At 39.7% G+C, this 15,277-nt stretch overlaps 1 pseudogene across 1 annotated transcript; it reads left to right on the top strand.

Annotated features, from left to right (window-relative positions):
* Positions 1-8,687: 8,687 nt before the first annotated feature.
* Positions 8,688-14,691, top strand: LOC146503858 (transient receptor potential cation channel subfamily V member 1-like; annotated as a pseudogene). The gene is made up of 12 exons (XR_014877885.1): positions 8,688-8,696; positions 9,210-9,412; positions 9,450-9,691; positions 9,791-10,041; positions 10,421-10,626; positions 11,125-11,280; positions 11,374-11,464; positions 11,552-11,605; positions 11,684-11,846; positions 11,932-11,998; positions 12,104-12,438; positions 12,656-14,691. The product of XR_014877885.1 is annotated as a transient receptor potential cation channel subfamily V member 1-like (transcript).
* The last annotated feature ends 586 nt before the right edge of the window (positions 14,692-15,277 follow it).

The following is a 15,277-nucleotide window of genomic DNA, read 5'->3' as shown; positions in this document are numbered from 1 at the left end:
ACGGGCTTTTCAAAGGTGTGAAGCCAAGTCTCCAATTCAGTGATCCTGGCCTCCAGACCTGCAAGTATCACTACTGCTAAAAGAAGTTGAGGGATAACTAAACATCTGACAAAATGAGCAGGAAAGTGGAGGAGGGACAGGTGAAGAGGCCAGCTGCTAGCTAGTCAGCTACAAGCTAAGCTAAGCTAGCAAAACACTAAAGACACAGTGAATGAATACTTTGACTATAAATTAGCGAGTGAGTACACAAAGTCTGCTTCGGATGAAGCATGCAAAGATTACACAATAAAATACGAACTTATTTAAAAGTTTTAATAAAATTGCTACACAGATAGGCTACACAAAAACACTACTGTGTGTTGGAACAGGAACAGGAAGTGATACTCTACTGCAGAGAGAGCGAACACCAAGTGACAGTGCCAACCAAAGGCAACACAAACCAGACACACAAAAGCGATCCCGTTTATACCTGGGAAAATAGCAGAGGAATGTGGAGTAGGCTGGATTACTTTTTTTTTTAACTGGAAAAGATAACATTTTGTCCACAGAGATTTCTGTGGTTTTCTTTTTGGATCATAAATCATTATTGGTAGGTATAGTAGTGAAATCACCAGAATATGTAAAAGGATATTGAAAAATCCCAAAAGGTTGGTGCTGGTAATCTGGATGTAGTGTTTTCAGTGGGAGAAACATTTTGTCACTCATCCAAGGCTACGTTCACACTGCAGGCGAAAGCGCATCAAATCCGATTTTTTTGACCCCATGCGACCCATATCCGATCATGGTATGACAGTGTGAACGGCACAAATCCGATATTTTCAAATCCGATCTGGGTCACTTTCGTATGTGGTACTGAATCCGATACATATCCGATGTTTTAGAAAGCGACTGGTTGGAGAAATTGGTTGGAGAGGGACAAAAAGGAAGAAAAATGGAGACACAACAGACCCGTCTAATTTTAGACCCATTAGTTTGCTTAGTATGGATTAGAAAATACTAACCATCCAGGTTAGTACTTGAGCTTGCTAACATCGTTCAAGACTTTCTTGTAACTCCCTTGTACAATAATGACTACCAGACTGTAACAGTCCACACGGACAATCCGTGGGTGTCCGAAAAGACAATACAATATTTTTTAGGGACATTTGTAACTGTGCTACCCAGAGTCAAGGAGATCAAAGTCGCACTGGGAATACGGACAGGGAAAACACCATTTAGAATTAAATTAAAGGAAGACCCAACTGGTTATGAAAGACATTGTCACCCACCTGCATGTTTCACTATTCGGGCAGATTGGGGGATTCTTTATGTCAATTAATAATTTTTTAGAAATGCAGTACATATGGACATACAGAAGATGCATGTAGCCAGGTGTGTTGCTGAAGTTGTAATGCACTGGGACACAACGTAAGACACTACAATGAATTAAGGAAATGTCATTTATGTAATGCAGAATCTCACTTGGCTAAAAACTGTCCCAAACCTGGATCCTATGCAGTTGTTCTTAGGGACAATACTTTCGTCAGCAGCCAAGAAACAAAGAGGACCTTTCAAATAAAAGACGCCAATAATGCTGCAGTCAGTATTTCTCACTTTTTTCTCACTGGAATGCCTTAGCAACCCCCCAAGCTTACTAATTGATGAAGGAGCAAGATGAACATTGGCATCCTTTGTAGTTTTGTTTTTTATTGTCTTTTGATATTTTTGTAAGAAGCAACTACATTCATAATAACATGATGGATTTTAAAATTATGACCTGTTAAGAGGAGGAGCAGTCTTTACTTACTTAACAACTTGTAATTTTGACAAACTCATGTTTATCAAGGAATGGGTCAAGGGAGAGTCCAAATGGCATGTGGGGTGGGTACATTGCAGTGCAGACACTCAGTTGATAATTGCACACAGGTTTGTTGCCAAAACTGCAACACTCTGAGGGAAAATGAGTGTGTCAATTAGCAATTAGGAAAAGAAAAAAGACGGTTGTGGAAAAGTAGTGGCATGTAGTCAGAGTGGCCACGCAATATGTATGTAGAGGAGGCAAGGTTGAGTGTATGTGAGGACAAGGAGTCAGAGAGAGACCAGTGGTGTGACGACCCACTCCACATTGCCTTTTTTTTTAGCCTGTTTGTGTGTCTAATTTGCAGGCAAATGAGGGGTGGAAGGGCTCATTCCCAATCAGTGACAATGGCAACACCTGGGCCCTGTGCTCTCTAACAGCCATAAGCAGTCAGCTGCTGGGTGCTGCTTTACTTTGAGACACCTTTGCCTTTGGTTTGGTTCTGCACTCAGCAACATTGCGTACGCCATTCTTCCACCCATGCACGCATCTATACCACAGATTGTACTGACCACACACTCCAGGGTTTGTGTAAGGCTTTGTTTTTGTTTATTTTATTTGAAATACATTTTTGAATAATACTTGGTGAGGTAGTGTAGTTCAAGCAGTAAGGAAGTTGAGAAGTAGACAGCATCTACTTCTCAACTTCAGCATCGATTTCACAGGTCTTTCCTCCCCACTGCTGTCAGACTCCACAACAAAGACTTTGCAGCTGATTGAACACACAAACCCACACATGTGCAATAAGACTAAGTGCAATATTATATATATATAGAAAATATATATTTATATTTTGTCAATATTTTCTGACAAAATTGTATTTTTACTCAGTTGTATATAGCATTTGTATTCTATTTTTATCCTATTGTATATTTTATTTTATTTTATTCTTTTCTATTCTGTACAGTTGTGTACAGTATCTTATTCTTATTGTATTCCAGTGTTCTCTAATTTTTGCTATATAACTTTGCACTGTTCACTTTCTGCTGTAACAAAACAAATTTCCCACGTGTGGGACGAATAAAGGTGATCTTATCAGCAGACTGGTCAAATTTCTTCTTAGTGTATTTTATTTTCTGGCATCTCCATTCTGCCATCTCATTTTGTACAATTTTTTTACACGCACCTGAACCTCATTAGTCGCTACCATTAAGAAATAGGTTAGATCAAACAACACAATCTAAAAAAGAAACAAGAATAAGAATATTCATCTAATTTACACACCCATTTTCACAACTAAATGGTCTGAAAAGTAAAACACTTCATACAGTAAAACTCAAACGGTTACTTAAAAGAAAATAAACAATACTATGCAAAAAGGAAAAACCCTTCATTTGGTTGCACCCAGTGATGCTATCAATGACATCATGAACCTATATAAACAGGAAGTGCTGGGCCAGCCCCTCCGATACATCATGTACTTAGCAATTAACCACTAGAGAGCTGGACAGGTATTTGGGCAAATCTCTTACATATTTGGACCTGGGGAAAGAATTGATTGTGAACTGGGAGGGGGAAATGCTTAAAACTATAAACTTCTATAAACTTTTAAAGTAAACACACGATGCATTTAAGGTTATCCTGTTTGGTTTTTATTTAAGAAAAGAATTTGTTCCACTGTGTGAGGACTGAGTCTGTTTCTTGGTTGTAATTTCTCCTACCTTAGAGAAAATCCTCTCACATGGAACAGATGATGCTGGAGTGCACAGAAACTGCAACGCAAGTTTGTACAGATGGGGGTATACAGTCTTCCTGGTTGCCCAGAAGTAGAGTGGATCCTCTGTCCGGGGAATCAAAGGATCTGCCATGTACCTCTGTACATCCACTGAGGTATCTATGGTAGCATTCCTTGCCTGCCTCTCTGCCACATGGCTTCTCACAGATCCCACAGACCATCACCTAAAAAAAATAAAAAAATTAAATGGCTGCACATTTTGTAGAATAACAAAGATTTTTTATTTATTTATTACATTAAAATTGAAGTGTCAAATGTGTCTCTAAAGATATTTAATGATTGTGACACAGGACCCTCACACACACGGGTTATGCTTAGTGTCTTTTATTTCGACAGTAATCTGCGGTTTTTTGGCACCCGCCTCGGACGTAGCCACTCCGTCTCTCTGCCAGCATCATCTGGTCCATCTCACCACGCCCCCGCCACAATAATATGTATATTTTGAAAAGCAGATTTTACTTTTGTTGAGACATTTTATATTTACATATTTTCAACAACGGAATTAAAACTTTAAGACATTAAAGCAAATTCTTACAATTGAGACATTTTAAGAATATGCTGGAACCCTGTCAATGTGTTATGCACTTCAGGTCAACAAAAGCTACACCTGACTGAGTTGCAGAACCAGCTGCTGGCTCTGGCTGTGACGAGGTAGATGGGGCAGGAGGGACAGACATCGTTTGGTATTTTTGGCTTTCAATGATGGTGGCACCTTCTGCAGAAGTCCACAGCCTTGAATCTTGAATCAAGCAGTGTAGCATTGGTCATCACACTCATTAACAGTCAGTGACAAACAGTCACCTAGCATTGTCACAAGGTTGATGCACAGCTGGTGGGCTTTGTCATCCAGGACTTGGGGTTGCTTTTTAGCGATTATATACTGCAGCATGCAGACAAGTGGAATGACCTTGGACCCAGATACTCTCTGCTCTCTAGAAAGTTTAGTAGTGGCCATGTAAAATGGACAAAGCACCCCCAGGCACTCTTCGACTAAGTGGTACTCCTCGGCAGTGATGGGTGTGAGACCTGTTCTCATTGAGACAAGGGCAGCACTAACTGACTCTCTTTCTCATACAGACACTGCAGCATGGTATATGTGCTGTTTCACATGGTGTCCACCTCCTGAAGGAGCTTTAGATGTGGTCTCCCGATCTGCTGCTGCATTTGTCAGAGCTTATCCTTTGCTGTTGCGCTAGATCGGAAATGGCTTACTATTTTTCAAGCCTTGACCTCTGATCTCCTCAAGTCCAGGTGTGTTATCAATTAATTTTCTCAGAATTAGGTCCAGAGTATGTGCAATGCACTTTGTGTGGCACACTTTCAATATTTTTGAAGATGAAATCATGTTTGGTTCTGCATCAGTGACAGTCTGACCTTATTTTGGATGCACCAATCCTCCATCAAAGCCTTTTTCCCCTCAGAAATATTTTCTGCTGTATGTGTTTTCGGAAAATGTCCCACTCCTAGCAAAACTGTGGACGGTATATCTTGTTCACAGGTCACAGCCAAGTAGGTATCCATATAAATAGATGCCCACATGTCACTGGTGAGACTCACAGCTGTAGCCTTCTCCACTTCTCTCTTCGCTTCCTCCTTTTCCTCCTTGAACTTTAACGCCACTGTTTCCTTTAGAGCTTTTCTGGTGAGAAATGTGTAGGCTGGGTCCAACACACCAACAAACTGGGCTGTGAGTCCTTCACAATCCTGTTCACCAAAGCAGCAACCATCTGCTGTCTGGTCTGAGTGGGCTCTGGGTTCATGATCAAAAAACAAAAACATTTGAATATGAGTATAAAAATGTGCTTAACTGTCTTGTGTAAGATGATTAGGCTTTAATGCCGTTATTCACAGCTAGTTCAATAGTCATAAATTATGTTGTGATGTCGGACCCCGCCCAAGAAGTCACAACACAGCTTATGTGGTGACAGTACTTTTATTGTGACAATAGTCCAACTGTGAAACCACAGTTGGTGTGGGACACATTTGATGTCACTTGGGTTCACTGACTGCTTTGGGTTCGCTGTCAGTCTACTCCAAGAGGGGACAGCATTGTGCTTGGCACGGAAATGCCTCAGCATCAATGAGGTGTTGTTGTTGTTGTTGTTGTAGGCCAGCTGCTCTTCACAGACCAAGCACTGGACCTAAATAGTACATGAAGTAATTTCACTCTTATTTGTACACAGATACATATGTATACCGTATTTTTCATACATAACGCGCACCGGATTATAAGGCACATTAAGCGAAACATCCCATGTTGTTGCAGTATATTAATGACTAACCTCATATTGTGGATGGATTACCTCAGTTGTTCTCCTGAATGAAGTTTGATCTGTTTACAGCATCCTGCCATGCGATTGCATTTGTCCCTAACCATTATCGAGTGGAAAAAAAGTTAGCGTTTATCCCCCAGCTTCACTGTGTTTCTATTATTCTAATAGAGCTGTGTCGCTAGCAATCACATAGCACATCATTATATTCCAGCTAGCCCAACTTCAGTAACCCTACAAAAGTTACTGTTGTTTAGTTTTCTGTCTTCATTCATGAAGCAGACAGAGTTTTGGACACAGATTACTCTGACTCCTGACTTCGGTAGCTGTAATGCTCCGACAATCCATCAAGTAGTGTGGCTTCGTAGCTTACCAAAGTCATACTAAAACATTTTTGGACAGATTTTTGAGTGCCGTGTACCACATAAAATCGGTTTGCCCAGTTTGACCCATTTAGCAGAAGTCAGCCTGTTTAAGGCTCTGATATCTATTCTGTATGACTTAAAGCAGTTATGACATGGTCTGATTTTCTCACCCAATAAAGGAATATTTAATATATCAGTCTACTCTTCATTTTATCAGAAACAGTTATCACAGCTGAGATCTAAAACCTGCAGGGACACTGGCCCTCGTGGACTGGGATTGGGGGACCCCTGATCTAGACAGTTCAGACGAGGGGGCACGCACACGTGGATTGAGAGAACTGCAGAGTTGCAAGGGTGTTTATCCTCCACATCCTCAGACGTTATGTGCGCCAGCACTGCTTACAGGAAAAGAAGAGTCACAATCCATGAAAAGCTGGCTATTGAATTTCATAGTTGAAGTATCTAAAGGAGCATGAAATGGAAATGAAGATGGTCCAAGTAGAACTAGAAATGAAGATAAAGGAGAGCGAGATGCAATGGTCTCATACCCAGAAGTCAATAAAAAAAAAAAAGTTCATTACTCCACATTGTATGACTCTCTAATATACCAGACACAAATATACTTTAGAATGCAGTAATTTGATCATGACATGTGAAAATGTAAATGAACAATGAAAAGGTAAATATTAAAAAACGCTATTTAAAGTGACACAATGCAAAACCTTCTCTGTATGCAAGTTGTTGTCTGCAGTTTGTGGGAATTGAAGGTACACTGGACTGGTATCTCCTAACATTGGAGAGTCTGAGCATCCACGCCGTTTCAGGTAGTTATGAAGAACAGCTGTTGCAGTAATGACAATGCTGCATCTTCTTGGCATGAATCAAAATGTAATCCTAATGTGACTTATGGTAGGTACCTATTACGATAGGACAGAGCCGTAGGCACACAGTCAGTAAAAATGGGTTTAATGTTAATACAAAATAAAAGTACTTAGAATAACCTGAGTGTTTGTTTGAAGGTTTCCAAGTTTTGATTTCCACAGTTTTGTAAACTTACAACTGACTTTCAAAGAAGCTGGCATAAAATAATCTGAACAATTACATAAAAAACAAACAAAAAATGACCTGTGGAGATTTTCGATTTGTTCCTCTCAACTTTAGAAGGCAATAAGCAATGGTTGGATTTTGTGCAGAAAAGGAGTGAAATTTCACACCAAATGCTTTCAATTAGGGATGCAACGATACCAATTTTTTCAAACCAATACGATACCGATACTTGGATCTGAGTACTTGCCGATACAGAGTACGAAAACCGATACTTCTACCACACACACACACAAATGCAATGAATTGGAAGACAGGTTTTATTTTATTCTCTGCCGATAATAAATAAAATCTCAATAAAAATGACCACAAAATAATTTCAAGTGAAAAATAAGCACTTCTGTTAAATTATTGCAGAGTCTCCACATTGTAATTTAACAAAATATCACTGAACTATTGGCACTGTCTCGAGCTTTCAGAATAATAAATAAACACTTCTGTTTGGAATAAAATAAATACAAATTAGGTTTGAGAATAAAATAAACTTAAATTGTTGCAGAGTGTCCATATTGTAAACAAACAAACAAAATAACGAAAGTATTTGGCATTAACGAAAGAACTCCCCATCTGCCCGTGGATCATCAGTCCACTGTGCCGTTAAACCAAGGACTGACATCCCGCACACACTGCTTGTCTTTACCTCTTTAGAAAGTTTTGGCACCATTATCTCCCTGATGTGTGGGCGGCTGGGAATTTCATATCACAGCTCGAGTATGCTGAGAAGAATCCTACCTTTTCCACGACTGGCATTGGCTGGTCATCCAGAGTGATAAAATGAGTCAGAGCCTCTGTTATTTTAACTGCCCGTGGATTTTCTCTTGACATTTTTCATCGCTTTTCCAAAACCTGAGTTAAAGTTGGCAGTTCCGGTCCACACTGCTGACATTTTGTTTAGCCTAGCTACAGCAGCCGCCAGTTTCTCTTTTTTATCTGGAGCTGCCAGTCTGACTCGCCTAACCCTGTGCCTGTTTAGCTTGGGGTGTCCCCCTAGTGGCCAATCTAAAAAACTACAACAAAAATGACAAGCCACCCTGTGATTAATGAAATAAGTTAGTATCGGTTCATGGTATCGGTTAACTTTTACGAGTATGAGTACACACACATTTTACAGTATCGGCCCCGATACCCGATACCAGTATCGGTATCGGTGCATCCCTACTTTCAATATATCAGAACTTGAAGAGAGCCTGATGAATAACAATGTAAGCTACTATTTTGATATATATTACCTATGACTGGTACTAGATTTTGTAAAGCCAGTTATCACACTGAAATCCTGTGCTGTTTCTTTGTAAGCCACACCAAGTCAAAATTTCCACTATGAAAAAACTTACAACATGCTCCATCTTCTCTGGGGAGAGGGTGGAGACTAAAACATGACAAAGGTAGCAAACAGCAACACCTGCATAGCACTCGTGACACTCGTGCAGCGTTAGCTCATTGTTGTTGAAGACCTGCTTGTGGGAACAAACAGTATCTTTTCGTGGAAGATCAAAATCTTTTCATCAACCACACTTAAAATGGAAAACACCGATACACCTGAAAATATGGAGCCAAATAAAGAACCAGAAGGGGAAGAATTGGAATTGAAATGTCTCCTTAAAAAAAGAATCGCACATATACCTCTGGATACCATCGACCCAGTGAGGATGTAACTAATGTTCATTTATTATTTATTTAATTGCTTATTTATTTAATTGATGCATTTTTGAAAATCTGGAGCTACATATACATATGCCACATGTGTTATTACTCTCTGTCTCATGTTGCTATTGTTGATATTGTCTGTTGTCTATTCTGATACATATATTGAGAGTAAAGAAAAAACCAGAGCCCAATTCCTTGTATGTGTATATTTGGCAAATAAAACCAAGTTTGATTCTGATAATGTATTTTAGTACTTTTGTTTTAATCTTTATTTATTGTTTAGGCCTATTGGTGAACCTACTCCCAGTGACACGTTCACAAGTGAGAAAGTCTTTAAAGCAGTCTCCCAAGGAAACACAGCAGACCTTCATGGCCTGCTCGACTACCTGCAATGTCATAATAAGTGACTTACAAGCCCAGAATTCACAGGTAAATAATGGGGACAGTCTTTATAGCAGGATATGACTATATTCTGCTATTATGCTTTGTAGTGAACATGCTTGTCTGTAGTGTGTCCTCAGCTCAATAGCTCACATTTTCGTAACATAAGAAAGATAGCCTCTTTACTGTAACAACAAAACCACACCTATAACAGGTCAGACAGCCTTGCATGCTGCCATTGAGAGACGGAGCTTTGAGCATGTGAAGCTGCTAGTCCAGAAAGGAGCTGATGTGCAAGCCAAAGCCAATGGAAAGTTTTTCCAGCGTACTGCAGAAATGGGCTTTTATTCTGGTGGGTAATGTCATATTGGTGTTAACAAGCTACACTTTCTGTCTCAGTTATTTATGGCTAAGTGTTATCTCTAAGCTCATCTGTTTGTGTTTCCATTAGGGGAGGTCCCTCTGTCATTGGCTGCCTGCACCAACCAGCCTGATATTGTGTCCTTTCTCATGGAAAACCCTTACAGAAGAGCTGACGTGACTGACAGAGACTCACATGACGTAATGAACACATTGCACTGCACCAAAATCTCTTAGTAATTCCTTTAGGTGCTAGCAGATTGCCACTATGTATGTAGTTTTTCCATACTTGTCTGCAAATGCAACTTGAAAAAATGAAACGTAAACTGGAAACGGAGAATGGTAAAAGTTGTGCCAACCACTCTCAGCTGGTTGGGTAATACTCACATTCTCCTCATGGCTGGTGGTTACCAGATAGTCATGGAGGCCTGTGTGAATGGGGCCTTATCCACTTGATTCTATACAGTCACCATGATTGTCACACAAGCAAAACAGCAGACAAGTTAAGGTCACGTGGTTAGAGGTCACATGTATATAATATAGACCTCTGCCTCCACAGAAGTTGGCCTGAGTCCCCCTGAGCAATTAAACAACTAGATTGATGAATCACTTCAGTTAATAGTAACGTCCCAGGTGGCATTAATGGGAATTTAACAAAGGTTTATTATGACCTGACCTACTTACAGCAAGCACTGAAAATAAAAATGATAATGTCTCTGAGATAGATCTTTTCCTTATTGCTCTCTCATTTGCCAGCTGTTTAGGCACATGCTGCATCGAGAATTCATGGATGAGGAGACAAGGCCACTATCCAGGAGGTTTACAGAATGGGTCTGCGGACCTGTTCATTCTTCACTTTATGACATGACCTCCATTGACACCAATGAAGAAGACTCTGTGTTAGAGATAATAGAGAGTGAGATTCTGGTGAGAAATTCCAATTTTGACCTCATTTTAATTTATTATATTTCTATGCTTTATTGCTTTATTCCCTCCAGTGTTTTAGATAAAGTAGGAAATGGGGTATGTTTGTAGAGGCAGTAGAGCCTTTTAAACAATGATGGAAACAGTGTTGAATGTGCTCAGATGAAACTAGAAGCACTCTATGCATAGGCAGTGTAGAGTGAAATTAACAGTAGCAAAATCCTTTTGCCTCACTGTGCTTAGATAGTATTGCATGGGATAAATTTAGCAAATATTAAATATATGATATATACTATTCTATCGAAATTTAAAATAAATGTCCTCTTATGTGGATCTCATTTTTCTCAGAAACAAAAATCAGGAAAAAAAATCAGGTAATTCTTTGTTTTTACATTCATCAGGTCCCAATCAGCCCAAATAGCAAAGAGAAATTAAAAATGCATGCCATGAAAGAGTTTGGATCTGAGGAGGTTAATATAAAACCTATCTTGTAAATTTCAGAATCGTCCCGAGATGCTTCAGATTGAACCGCTTCGCAGTCTTCTTCAGAATAAGTGGGAAAGGTTCGCTTCCAAATTATTCTTGATGAATTTCTTGCTTTATGTGGTGTACCTGACCATCTTCACTGCTGTGGCCTTGCACAGAAAGGATGGAAATGTAAAAAGGGTTAAACATCCTCTAACTTAAATGACAGATGTTTATGTTTTAAGAAATTCACCTTTGCCTAAGCAAAGACTCTTAAACCCTCAGCCACCATTTCCCATTGAAAATTTTCCACTTGTGTTGGTGAGATCCTCAGTGTCTTTGGAGCACAAATCTTTCTCTATAAGACGTTAAGAAAGTGGGACCTGGTCACATCATTCACACAGAAAGAGTTAAACTTACTAATGTAATAACCTTGAAATCTCTAGATAAATCATTTCTGTAGGAACCCTCTGAATTTCAGGGTCCTATCTATTGATGGATTCAATGATATTGTGTTGTAAGTATCACCGTGAAATATTTTTTTATACCCTGACCTTACTATTACTGCTGTCTTAGAAATCTCTTGTCTTTGCAGTTTTCTGCAGGCAGCACTCCTGATCTGTGTGATTATGTATGGCTGTGGGCAGGAGGAATACGTTGGACTTCTTGTGCTCTCCTTGGCTCTTGCCTGGGTGAACCTTCTTTACTACCTAAGAGGTTCCAAGCAATTAGGGATGTATGGTGTCATGATGCAAAGGGTAAGAGTTTTGTTACCAAAACTATCAAAATAGGCTGCCTGGGCAGATATGAGTGGCTCAGTTTAAAACATGTGTCTCTCTTTAGATGATCTTACGTGACCTGTTGCACTTTTTATCCGTTTACTGTGTCTTGCTTTTTGGATTTTCTGCTGGTAAGATTTTAATAGACTCCAAATCTAAGAACTTAAAAATGTGCAAAATAGATGCTTACCAAGATTTGCAGTTTTGACTTGGATTTTCTCTTTTTTTTTTTATAGCTTTTGTTGCTCTTATACGTGACCCGCCTACAGTAGTGTCAGCTGCCCAAAACCTGACAGCTGACATACAGCTACAAGGAGGGAGCTTGACTACTTCTGTAAATAAGCTAAGTTATAGTGACGTTCGTTTTACTATACTGGAAATGTTCAAGTTCACTATTGGAATGGGAGAGCTGCAGTTCACGGACGACGTTCAGTACAAAGAAGTTTACCACATCCTGCTCATCTCTTACATAGTTCTCACATACATCCTCCTGCTGAACATGCTGAAAGCCCTGATGAGCAACACAGTTGAAAGACTCTCAAACCAAAGCGAAAACATCTGGAACCTGCAGGTGGGATGCTGTTAAAGTCTGCAACCACGACCTCAAAAATTCCAGGCAATTCTTCATTATATTAGTTAAGATACTGGATATTATATTTAATTTTGCACTTGCTTTGCGCTTACCCATACTCCTGGTACTTTATTATGACTCATATAAATAATAAGGGTTTTTTTTAGACTGTTTCAAAAAAAAAAAAAATGAAACAAACACAAAAGAAACAATTTAGCAGGCCTTTACAATTTTGGACATGGAGAGGTCTCTGCCAAAACCCCTGAGGCATAAGCTGCTTTCCAGATCATCTAAGATTTGTCTTCCAGAAACAGCATGGACACAGAAATTCTTCAGGTAAAAAAGAAATCACCAAACACGTGTAGTAATGAACAGGTAGAGAAAATAATTTTGGAAACATGCTACATGTCTGTAATTGTGGCCAAAAGTGTTTGTACTTTCACACCTCACTTAACCAAAGCTCCCTTTTTAATGGTTGACAGTCTTAGGTAAAATAATATAGTCTTGCAGATTTACAAAAATCTTTTTTGGGGTTATTTTGAAACTTATTGATATGCATTAGAGGTGGTATCCCAAAAAGTTAATTCTGTTCATCATCCAGATAAACAGAAATCAACTTTTGGGGATTTTGACTGAGCATGCATGAAAACATTAGAAGTGGTATTTGAAGTGTAGTAATATTTCAAACATGTTAAAACGTACAGTAAGTAATCTCTTTAGGTTATTTGGTAGAAAAATTGAATGTTGTACTCATAAATATACATTGGTAAGTGTGTAATTATGTCTTCCGCTCCATTCAAAGAAACTTAATCCATTAAAACTACGAAGAATCTGGGGCTGGTTTGTGGTAGTAACCATGTTGCTCCATTATCCTCACATGTTATGTACGTGGCTAGAGACTGGTCACATAGTATTTTCATCATCTCTTTCTCTTCATGTCTTTCTCCTATTTCTACTCCTTTCTCTCCTCTGTCATTTCCATTGCATCCTCTTCCTCCTCGCCTGAACTGAAGTCAGTGATCTAACACATGCATAAACACGCTTATTTAGTCTCGATACTGTTAGAATTACTTATTATCAGCAGACGGTCATAAGATAACATTAAGCCAGCTAATCTTGGCTTGAGTCTCCTTAAAATCGCACGTTACCTCTGATAAATCATTTCTCATATTGTATGAGAGTTTATTCTCTAAATTTCTGAGCCTAACATCAAAGAAAGTTTCACAAAAGCCAGCTACCAGCGATAAAAACAGCAGATGTTTACCAACCGAAAACTTCAGGATACCCTCAACAAGTCACCTCAGTAAATGGTAAATGGCCTGTATTTGTATAGCGCTTTACTTAGTCCCTATGGACCCCAAAGCGCTTTACACTACATTCAGTCATCCACACACACATTCACACACTGGTGATGGCAAACTACATTTTGCAACAGCTGCCCTGGGGCGCACTGAAAGAGGTGAGGCTGCCAGACACTGGTGCCACCGGGCCCTCTGACCACCACCAGTAGGCAACGGGTGAAGTGTCTTGCCCAAGGACACAACGACCGAGGCCACGATCGCTCCAGTATCTGCCACAGTATCACTGTCATTGGACAGAAGTGAGCTTCACTGACTCATCAGACTCCAAATTTTATGACCTCCTACAGAGTAAACAGACACACACTGACAGTAAACAGTGGACTGACAGCCTACACTGACTACAGATGAATACTATAGAGTCTTTGTTCTCTACTCAGCCACTCGCTAGGGGCTAGAGTTATGCACTTGAATTGGCATGGGTAACAAAACAAAATTCAGTTGACTCTAATCTTTAATTCAATTCAATTAGAATTCAGTTTTATTTATATAGCACCAAATCATAACAACAGTAGCCTCAAGGCGCTTTATATTGTAAGGTACACCCTACAATAATACCTACAGAGAACATGACCCCCTATGAGCAAGCACTGTGGCGACAGTGGGAAAAAACTCCCTCCCAGGAAGAAACCTCCAGCAGAACCAGGCTCAGGGAGGGGCGGAGCCATCTGCTGCGACCAGTTGGGGTGAGAGAAGGAAGACAGGATAAAGACATGCTGTGGAAGAGAAACAGAGGTTAATAACAGGTATGATTCAATGCAGAGAGGTCTATTAACACACAGTGAGTGAAAAAGGTGACTGACTAATAGACCTGTCTACATTGAATCATGCCTGTTATTCTACTGTGTAATATAAAGCGCCTTGAGGCAACTGTTGTTGTGATTTGGCGCTATATCATGTCATATCATGGGAATCCCCCAGCAGCCTATGCCTACTGCAGCATAACTAAGGGAGGATTCAGGGTCACCTGGTCCAGCTCTAACTATATGCTTTAGCAAAAAGGAAAGTTTTAAGCCTAATCTTAAAAGTAGAGATAGTGTCTGTCTCCCGAATTCAAACTGGAAGCAAGCTTTACAGCAGCCTTACTGGTAGGACAAAAGACCACATGCACATTTTTACGATTTCTTTCTGCAAAAATGCTACTGAAGAAGCACCATTTAAATCTTCAGGGATTCGAGGGCCTGTAAATCTGCTCTTGAAGAGGATACACAACCGTGGTCAACATCAGCAGCAGTCCCACATTCCCTAGATTAAGCAGAATATAAAAATCCCCCAATTATTTTTGCTAGAGCCAGAACCAGATTAGACTAAAGTAGCTGTATATTAGTCACTGCTAATAATGATGTTTTATTGCACTCCAGTCTGAAACAAGCAGTTCTATCTCATGTCCCTTTCAAGCTATCGCCCTGAAAGCCCACTATGTCCTGATTGGTTTCCCATTACCTGTCTTCTATAAACAGAGCTTCAGCTTGGGTTCAGAA

This window comes from Neolamprologus multifasciatus, chromosome 14 (genome assembly GCF_963576455.1).
Source record: "Neolamprologus multifasciatus chromosome 14, fNeoMul1.2, whole genome shotgun sequence".
Classification (NCBI taxonomy): Eukaryota; Metazoa; Chordata; class Actinopteri; order Cichliformes; family Cichlidae; genus Neolamprologus; species Neolamprologus multifasciatus.
The sequence above is the reverse complement of the archived record's forward strand: the minus strand, read 5'-3'. Positions and strand labels throughout refer to the sequence as shown.